General features: G+C 41.9%; 1 long non-coding RNA gene across 1 annotated transcript; it reads left to right on the forward strand.

The window, feature by feature from the left end:
* Positions 1 to 7,386: 7,386 nt before the first annotated feature.
* Positions 7,387 to 9,390, forward strand: LOC129640427 (uncharacterized). The gene is made up of 2 exons (XR_008708796.1): positions 7,387 to 7,549; positions 9,015 to 9,390. It is a non-coding gene; the product is annotated as an uncharacterized LOC129640427 (long non-coding RNA).
* Positions 9,391 to 9,733: the final 343 nt, after the last annotated feature.

Raw genomic sequence — 9,733 nt, forward strand, 5'->3', positions numbered from 1 at the left:
ATTATCCTGCATGGGGGCAGGAGGCAGGTCTCATTTTGCACTGTGAGAGTTCATTTCTTCTTCATCCTTTCTTAGTATAGTCAATCTTTTTAAATTTGGGCATTCTGATTGTTGTGTAGAGGCAATTCATTGTGGTTTTAAATTAATGCATTCCCCTAATGTCTAATGAGGCTGAGGATCTTTTTCATGAGCTGATTTTACATTCATATATCTTTCGATGAAGTGTCTGTTAAAATATTTTACCCACTTTTATTTGTTTTTTTTTTAATTTATTTTTAATTCAGGGGAAATTTCTTTATGATGTTGTGTTGACGTCTGCTGTACGACAGTGAGAATCAGCCATAATTATACATATATCACCTCCCTTTTGAGCCTCCCTCCCCTACCCCCATTCCACCCCTCTAGGTCATCGCAGAGTGCCAGGCTGGGCTCCTTGTGTTTTATAGGAACTTCTCACCAGCTATCTATTTTACACATGCGTGCATGCTAAGTCGCTTCAGTCGTGTCCAACTCTTGGCAACCTTGTGGACTGTCTGTCAATGCTACTTTCTCTTCATCACACTCTCTTCAGATTGTATAAATCTTTCACCTTTTACCCATTTTTAGAAATCATGTTAACTTTGTTTTCTTACAGTCGAGTTCTGACATTTGTTTAGAAAACCAGGGCACAAATCATTTATCAGGTATATGTTTCTGCAAATATTTCTCCAGTCTGTGGGTTCTCATCCTTTTACTAGTATTTTTGCAAGAGCAGAGTTTTTAGTTTTGATGAAATATACTTCACAGCTGTTCTTCTGTGAATCATGCTTTTGGTGTGGTAGCTAAGAAATATTTGCCAAGCCCAAATTCACAAATGTTTCCTCTATATCTTCTTCTCAGATTTTGTTTTGCCTTTGATGTTAAATAGTACAGAATCATTTATTGAAATGACTGTGTTTTGTTTTGCATTTGTTGAAACTCATGACCATGATTATGTGGTTGGGTTTATATATAGACTATTCTGTACAATTTATCTCTTCATCTTTATGTGCTGCTGCTGCTGCTGAGTCGCTTCAGTCATGTCTGACTCTATGCATCCCCATAGATGGCAGTCCACCAGGCTCCCCCATCCCTGGGATTCTCTGGGCAAGAACACTGGAATGGGTCGCTATTTCCTTCTCCAATGCGTGAAAGGGAAAAGTGAAAGTGAAGTCGCCCAGTCATGTCCGACTCTCAGCGACCTCATGGACTGCAGCCTACCAGGCTCCTCCGTCCATGGGATTTTCCAGGCAAGAGTACTGGAGTGGGGTGCCGTTGCCTTCTCCTCATCTTTATGTGACTGTCTTAATTACTTGTAGCTTGATAATGTCTTGAATTTAAGCAGTGTCAGACTTTTATTTTTTTTTAATTTTAATTTGAAGTTGTTTAAGCTATTCTAAGTCCTTTATGTTTCCATATGAATTTTAAATCAGTCTGTCGATGTCTATAGCAAAGCCTGCTGGGATTGAATTTGTATGACAGAAGAGTTGGTGTCGAATTTTTTTTTTTAATTTTTCCTTAAGAAGAACTCACTCATGAAACTATGTGAGTCTTAAATTTTCTTTATGGGAAGGTATTTAAGCACAGATTCAATTTCTCTAATAATTATAAGATTCTCAGATTATTTCTTCTTGAATGAGTTTTAGTAATTTGTGTCTTTGAAGAAATTTGCCTTTGCATGTAAGATGTCAAATTTATTGGCATAAAGTTGCTAATAATGTTTAGTTTATTTTCTTTTTTTGGTTAATAAATTTATTTATTTATTTATTTTTATTTTTATTTTTTTTTTACTTTACAATATTGTATTGGTTTTGCCATACATCAACATGCATCCGCCATGGGTATACATGTGTTCCCCATCCTGAATATTTGTAGAATCAGTAATGATGTTATTTAATTTATTGCAGAGAATAACTATTTAATTTATTCAGAGAATTTGTACCATCTTTTTTCCTATTCAGTCCACATGTCCACATTTCCATTTATTATTGTTTTTCTTCTGCATAAAATAATTTTTCACATTTTTTGTAGTGCAGACCTTCTGGTGATAGATAGTTTTGCTGGGTATAGAATTCTAGGGTAACAGCTTTTATTTCACTACTTTAAAAACGTTACTTCACTGTCTTCTCACTTGCGTTGTGTCTGACAATAAACCTGAAGTTCCTATTATTGTTACTTTATATATTAATATTGATGGAAAATTGCACTCATCTTCCTAATAACTGCTTACCTGAATTTAAAATAAAAAGAAAAGAGAAAGAAAGAAACAAAAAAAACCCAGCTCTAACATTCATTCCTTACCTTGGGTGAGAGGTATCTCCTCACAGCCGCCCCTCCTGACCTTGAACGTGGAGTAGCTCCTCTCAGCCCTCCTGTGCCCGCACAGCCACCAGTCCTTGGACATGGGGAGAAACACAAGTAAGATGGTAGGCACTGAGAGAGGGCATCAGAGGGCAGACACACTGAAACCATAATCACAGAAAACTAGCCAATCTGATCACATGGACCACAGCCTGTCTAACTCAGTGAAATTAAGCCATACCATGTGGGGCCACCCAAGATGGATGGGTCATGGTGGAGAGGTCGGACAGAATGTGGTCCACTGGAGAAGGGAATGGCAAACTACTTAAGTATTCTTGCCTTGAGAACCCCATGAACAGTATGAAAAGGCAAAATGATAGGATACTGAAAGAGGAACTCCCCAGGTCAGTAGGTGCCCGATATGCTACTGAAGATCAGTGGAGAAATAATTCCAGAAAGAATGAAGGGATGGAGCCAAAGCAAAAACAACACCCAGTCGTGGATGTGACTGGTGGTGGAAGCAAGGTCCGATGCTGTAAAGAGCAATATTGCATAGGAACCTGGAATGTTAGGTTCATGAATCAAGGCAAGAAAGTGGTCAAATGGGAGATGGCAAGAATGTATGTTGACTCTAGGAATCAGCGAACTAAAATGGACTGAAATGGGTGAATTTAACTCAGATGACCATTATATCTACTACTGTGGGCAGGAATTCCTTAGGAGAAATGGAGTAGCCATCATAGTCAAGAAAAGTGTCCGAAATGCAGTACTTGGATGCAGTCTCGACAGAATGACCTCTGTTCGTTTCCAAGACAAACCATATCACGGTAATCCAAGCCTATGCTCCAACCAGTAACACTGAAGAAGCTGAAGTTGAACGGTTCTATGAAGACCGACAAGACCTTTTAGAACTAACGCCCAAAATAGATGTCCTTTTCATTATAGGGGACTGGAATGCAAAAGTAGGAAGTCAAGAAACACCTGGAGTAACAGGAAAATTTGGCCTTGGAGTAGGGAATGAAGCAGGGCAAAGGCTAATAGAGTTTTGCCAAAAGAACGCACTGGTCATAGCAAACACCCTCTTCCAACAACACAAGAGAAGACTCTACACATGGACATCACCAGATGGTCAACACTGAAATCAGATTGATTATATTCTTTGCAGCCAAAGATGGAGAAGCTGTATACAGTCAGCAAAAACAAGACCGGGAGCTGACTGTGGCTCAGATCATGAACTCCTTATTGCCAAATTCAGACTTAAATTGAAGAAAGTGGGGGAAACCACTAGACCATTCAGGTATGACCTAAATCAAATCCCTTATGACTATACAGTGGAAGTGAGAAATAGATTTAAGGCACTGGATCTGATAGACAGAGTGCTTGATGAACTATGGAATGAGGTTCGTGACATTGTACAGGAGACAGGAATCAAGACCATCCCCAAGAAAAAGAAATGCAAAAAAGCAAAATGGCTGTCTGAGGAGGCATTGCAAAAAGCTGTGAAAAGAAGCAAAAAGCAAAGGAGAAAAGGAAAGATATAAGCATCTGAATGCAGAGTTCCAAAGAATAGCAAGGAGAGATAAGAAAGCCTTCCTCAGCAATCACTGCAAAGAAATAGAGGAAAACAACAGAATGGGAAAGACTAGAGATCTCTTCAAGAAAATTAGAGATACCAAGGGAACATTTCATGCAAGGATGGGCGCAATAAAGGACAGAAATGGTATGGACCTAACAGAAGCAGACGATATTAAGAAGAGGTGGCAAGAATACACAGAAGAACTGTACAAAAAGTGCTTCACGACCCAGATAATCATGATGGTGTGATCACTCACCTAGAGCCAGACATCCTGGAATATGAAGTCAAGTGGGCCTTAGAAATCATCACTACGAACAAAGCTAGTGGAGGTGATGGAATTCCAGTTGAGCTATTTCAAATCCTGAAGGATGATGCTGTGAAAGTGCTGCACTCAGTATGCCAGCAAATTTGGAAAACTCAGCAGTGGCCACAGGACTGGAAAATGTCAGTTTTCATTCCAATCCCAAAGAAAGGCAATGCCAAAGGATGCTCAAACTATTGCACAATTGCACTCATCTCACACGCTAGTAAAGTAATGCTCAAAATTCTCCAAGCCAGGCTTCAGCAATACGTAAACCGTGAACTTCCAAATGTTCAAGCTGGTTTTAGAAAAGGCAGAGGAACCAGAGATCAAATTGCTAACATCTGCTGGATCATCGACAAAGCAAGAGACTTCCAGAAAAACATCTATTTCTGCTTTATTGACTATGCCAAAGCCTTTGACTGTGTGGATCACAGTAAACTGTGAAAAATTCTGAAAGACATGGGAATACCAGACCACCTGACCTGCCTCTTGAGAAATCTGTATGCAGGTCAGGAAGCAACAGTTAGCACTGGACATGGAACAACAGACTGGTTCCAGATAGGAAAAGGAGTACGTCAAGGCTGTATATTGTCACCCTGCTTATTTAACATATATGCAGAGTACATCATGAGAAACGCAGGGCTGGAAGAAGCACAAGCTGGAATCAAGATTGCCGGGAGAAATATCAATAACCTCAGATATGCAGATGACACCACCCTTATGGCAGAAAGTGAAGAGGAACTAAAGAGCCTCTTGAAGAAAGTGAAAGAGGAGAGTGAAAACGTTGGCTTAAAGGTCAACATTCACAAAACAATGATCATGACATCCAGTCCCATCACTTCATGGGAAATAGATGGGGAAACAGTGGAAACAATGGCTGACTATTTTGGGAGGCTCCAAAATCACTGCAGATGGTGATTGCAGCCATGAAATTAAAAGATGCTTACTCCTTGGAAGGAAAGTTATGACCAACCTGGTTCAGTTCAGTTCAGTTCAGTTGCTCAGTCATGTCCGACTCTTGGCGACCCCATGAATTGCAGCACGCCAGGCCTCCCTGTCCATCACCAACTCCCGGAGTTCACTCAGACTTACGTCCATCGAGTCGGTGATGCCATCCAGCCATCTCATCTGTCATCCCCTTCTCCTCCTGCCCCCAATCCCTCCCAGCATCAGGGTCTTTTCCATAGAGTCAACTCTTCACATGAGGTGGCCAAAGTACTGGAGTTTCAGCTTTAGCATCGTTCCTTCCAAAGAACACCCAGGGCTGATCTCCTTTAGGATGGACTGGTTGGATCTCCTTGCAGTCCAAGGGACTTTCAAGAGTCTTCTCCAACACCACAGTTCAAAAGCATCAATTCTTCGGCACTCAGCCTTATTCACAGTCCAACTCTCACATCCATACATGACCACAGGAAAAACCATAGCCTTGACTAGACGGACCTTTATTGGCAAAGTAACGTCTCTGCTTTTGAAATTGCTATCTAGGTTGGTCATAACTTTCCTTCCAAGGAGTAAGCGTCTTTTAATTTCATGGCTGCAGTCACCATCTGCAGTGATTTTGGAGCCCCCAAAAATAAAGTCTGACACTGTTTCCACTGTTTCCCCATCTATTTCCCATGAAATGATGGGACCGGATGCCATGATCCTCGTTTTCTGAATGTTGTGCTTTAAGCCAACGTTTTCACTCTCCTCTTTCACTTTCTTCAAGAGGCTCTTTAGTTCCTCTTCACTTTCTGCCATAAGGGTGGTGTCATCTGCATATCTGAGGTTATTGATATTTCTCCCGGCAATCTTGATTCCAGCTTGTGTTTCTTCCAGCCCAGTGTTCCTCATGATGTACTCTGCATATATGTTAAATAAGCAGGGTGACAATATACAGCCTTGACGTACTCCTTTTCCTATTTGGAACCAGTCTGTTGTTCCATGTCCAGTGCTAACTGTTGCTTCCTGACCTGCATACAGATTTCTCAAGAGGCAGGTCAGGTGGTCTGGTATTCCCATGTCTTTCAGAATTTTCCACAGTTGATTGTGATCCACACAGTCCAAGGCTTTGGCATAGTCAATAAAGCAGAAATAGATGTTTTTCTGGAACTCTCTTGCTTTTTCCATGATCCATCGGATGTTGGCAATTTGATCTCTGATTCCTCTGCCTTCTCTAAAACCAGCTTGAACATCAGGAAGTTCACGGTTCATATATTGCTGAAGCCTGGCTTGGAGAATTTTGAGCATTACTTTACTAGCATGTGAGATGAGTGCAATTGTGCGGACCAAACTAGCCAGCATATTAAAAAGCAGAGACATTACTTTCCCAAAAAAGGTCTGTCTAGTGAAAGCTGTGGGTTTTCCAGTAGTCATGTATGGATGGGGAAGTTGGACTATAATGAAAGCTGAGCAGAGAAGAATTGATCCTTTTGAACTGTGGTGTTGGAGAAGACCCTTGAGCGTCTTGGACTACAAGAAAATCCAACCAGTCCATTCTAAAGGAGATCAGTCCTGGGTGTTCATGGAAGGACTGATGTTGAAGCTGAAACTCCAATACTTTGACCACCTGATACGAAGAGCTGACTCATTTGGAAAAACCCTGATGCTGGGAAAGATTGAAGGCAGGAGGAGAAGGGGATGACAGAAGATGATATGGTTGGATTGTGTCACCGACTCAATGGACATGAGTTTGAGTAAACTCTGGGAGTTGCTGATGGACAGGGAGGCCTGGCATGCTGTAGTCCATGGGATCGCGAAGAGTCGGTCGTGACTGAGCGACTGAACTGAACTGAACTGAGAGGCACGTTGTAGTTAGAATCTGAAATTGTGATAGCTCATTTCAGTTTGTGTTATTGTTGTCTGTTTATTTCTCTCTATGCTGCAGTAATTATAGCTATTGGACATTGCAAGTGAAATAGGTGTTATGAAAAGCTTGGATAAAAGTATTATAAAATGTGTTTCTTTTATGTTTCAGGATGATTAGGACAGTGGACTATGATTAGTTCTATAAATTCTACCTTGTTTATTAGAACTGTCTAAAAGTATTTAAATTGTATGGTAATGCCTAAATTGTGTGGCACCCATATATCACGGGTCAGAGTGTGTGGTTCTGATCCATGGACTGGCTCCTTGTAACAGCAGAGTCCTCTGTCTTGAAGATTATGAACAGGATGTACAGGTGGACAGCAAGGCTCAGGAGAAGGAGGAAGAAGAGGAGCTGAAGGAGGAGCAGCAGGAGCAGAGAGAGGAAGAGGAAGAAGTGGATGAACAAGATGTGATGAAGGTGCTGGGGAACCTGCTGATGTCCCCGTTCATCAAGTACTGGATCTACATCTGCAGCAGGATGTTCTTCTTCATCAGCTTCGAGGGTAAAATCATGATGTACAATATCATCTACATGGTGCTCTTCCTCTTCTATATGGCCCTATATCAGCTTGTTGCTTGTGTCCACCATTTAGCATCCTCACATCTGTCCAAGGGTATGCCTGAGCTCCCTTTGGCCAGGCACTGTGTTACTGTGACCTCATTAACACATCGTGTAAAGGGGTTGATGAGATTCAAACAATACAGGCTAGGAATCATAAAATGAGGAATGAGCCCCTTCCACCTGTTCACTAATTTGAAATATTATGTTCTTAACAAGTCAGAAAATTGGTTAGGGTGGCATCCTTGTCTTGTTCTCGACCTTAGAAATGTCCATTGACAGATGACTGGATAAAGATGTGGCATATTTATACAGTGTAATATTACTCAACCATAAAAAGAATGAAATAGTGCCATTTGCAGCAACATGGATGGACCTAGAGATTTTCATACTAAGTAAATCAGACCATACCATAGGCTGTCACTTACATGGGGAATCTAAAATACAGCACAAATGAACTTATTTCCGAAACAGAAACAGACCTACAGACATGGAGAACAGACTTATCGTTAACCTAAAAGGAAAGTGAGACTAGGGATAAAATTGGAACTTGAGATTAACATATACACACTGCTGCTGCTGCTGCTAAGTCGCTTCAGTCGTGTCCGACTCTGTGCGACCCCATAGACGGCAGCCCACCAGGCTCCCCTGTCCCTGGGATTCTCCGGGCAAGAACACTAGAGTGGGTTTCCATTTCCTTCTCCAGTGCATGAAGGTGAAAAGTGAAAATGAAGTCGCTCAGTCGTGTCCGACTCTTCACGGCCCCATGGACTGCAGCCTACCAGGCTCCTCCATCCATGGGATTTTTCAGGCAAGAGTACTGGAATGGGGTGCCATCGCCTTCTCCAAACATATACACACTAGTACCTATAAAAGAGATAAACAAAGACCTACAGAATAACATAGGGAACTATGCCCAGATTTTGTAATAACCTATAAAAGAAAAGTGTGTATATATATATACACACATATAGCCAAGTCACTTTGCTATACACCTGAAACTAACACAACATGCGTGCACGCCAAGTTGTTTCGATTGTGTCTGACTGTGACGCTAATGACTGTAGTCCGCCAGGCTCCTCTTTCCATGGGATTCTCCAGGCAAGAATACTGGAATGGGTTGCCATTTCCTTCTCCAGGGGATCTTCCTGATCCAGGAATCAAACCCGCATCTCCTGCATTGGCAGACGGGCTTTTACCATCTGAGCCACAAGGGAAGCCCTCAGATTCCAGTCTACATTGTCCCAACTCTATGAGCAACACAGCCTCAAAAACTAAAAATGAACTTGACTTTGCTTTCAGACATCTGTGAATGGAATCACCTGTCTTCGTTGAATGGAGCAGGTATTTTTGTGCATTTTCTGTTAACGTGCTTTTTCCTCATTTGTTGTTCACTGTCTGACTCACAGGTGCACTATGAGTGGTGGAGGCAGATCCTGAAGTACTTCTGGATGTCAGTGGTTATCTACATGATGCTGGTGCTCATCTTGATATACACATATCAATTTGAAAACTTGCCAGGCTTGTGGCAAAACATGACTGGCCTTAAAAAAGAAAAGTAACTGTGCTGGAGAGCAGGGTGGAAAGTGACCCACCAGGTGAAGTTGCGAGGGCATGTTGTTCCAAACACATTTCCGGGAAGGAAGTTTTAGTAAAACCTGATGTCATCACTGGCTGTAAGTTCCTCCAGAACAGAACTCATTGGTCTCGGTTGTTTGGTGTTCTCATGACCTAGGCCTGAGCTTTTGGCATATAATAGGTACTCAATAAAAATTGACTGGAAAGTGAATTCTCAGCCCCTTATGGCTTTTCTAGTGTCTGTTTCATGTGAAGCTCACCTGCCTGGCTCCTCACAGTCACACGTTCTCCATTCCTAACTGGAGGCTCGTAACACACAGCATCAGCCTCCCTCCCTGATGGAGCCGGGGCTGAGATTCTAAGCAGTTGTTGTTCAGCTGCTAAGTTGTGTCAAACTGTTTGTGACCCCATGGACTACAGCACGCCAGGCTTCCCTGCCTTCACCACTTTCTAGAGTTTGCTAAAACTCATACCCATTGAATCGGTGATGCCAATCAACCATCTCATCCTCTCTCGTCCCCTTCTTCTGCCCTCAATTCTTCCCAGCATC

This window comes from Bubalus kerabau, chromosome X (genome assembly GCF_029407905.1).
Source record: "Bubalus kerabau isolate K-KA32 ecotype Philippines breed swamp buffalo chromosome X, PCC_UOA_SB_1v2, whole genome shotgun sequence".
NCBI lineage: Eukaryota > Metazoa > Chordata > Mammalia > Artiodactyla > Bovidae > Bubalus > Bubalus kerabau.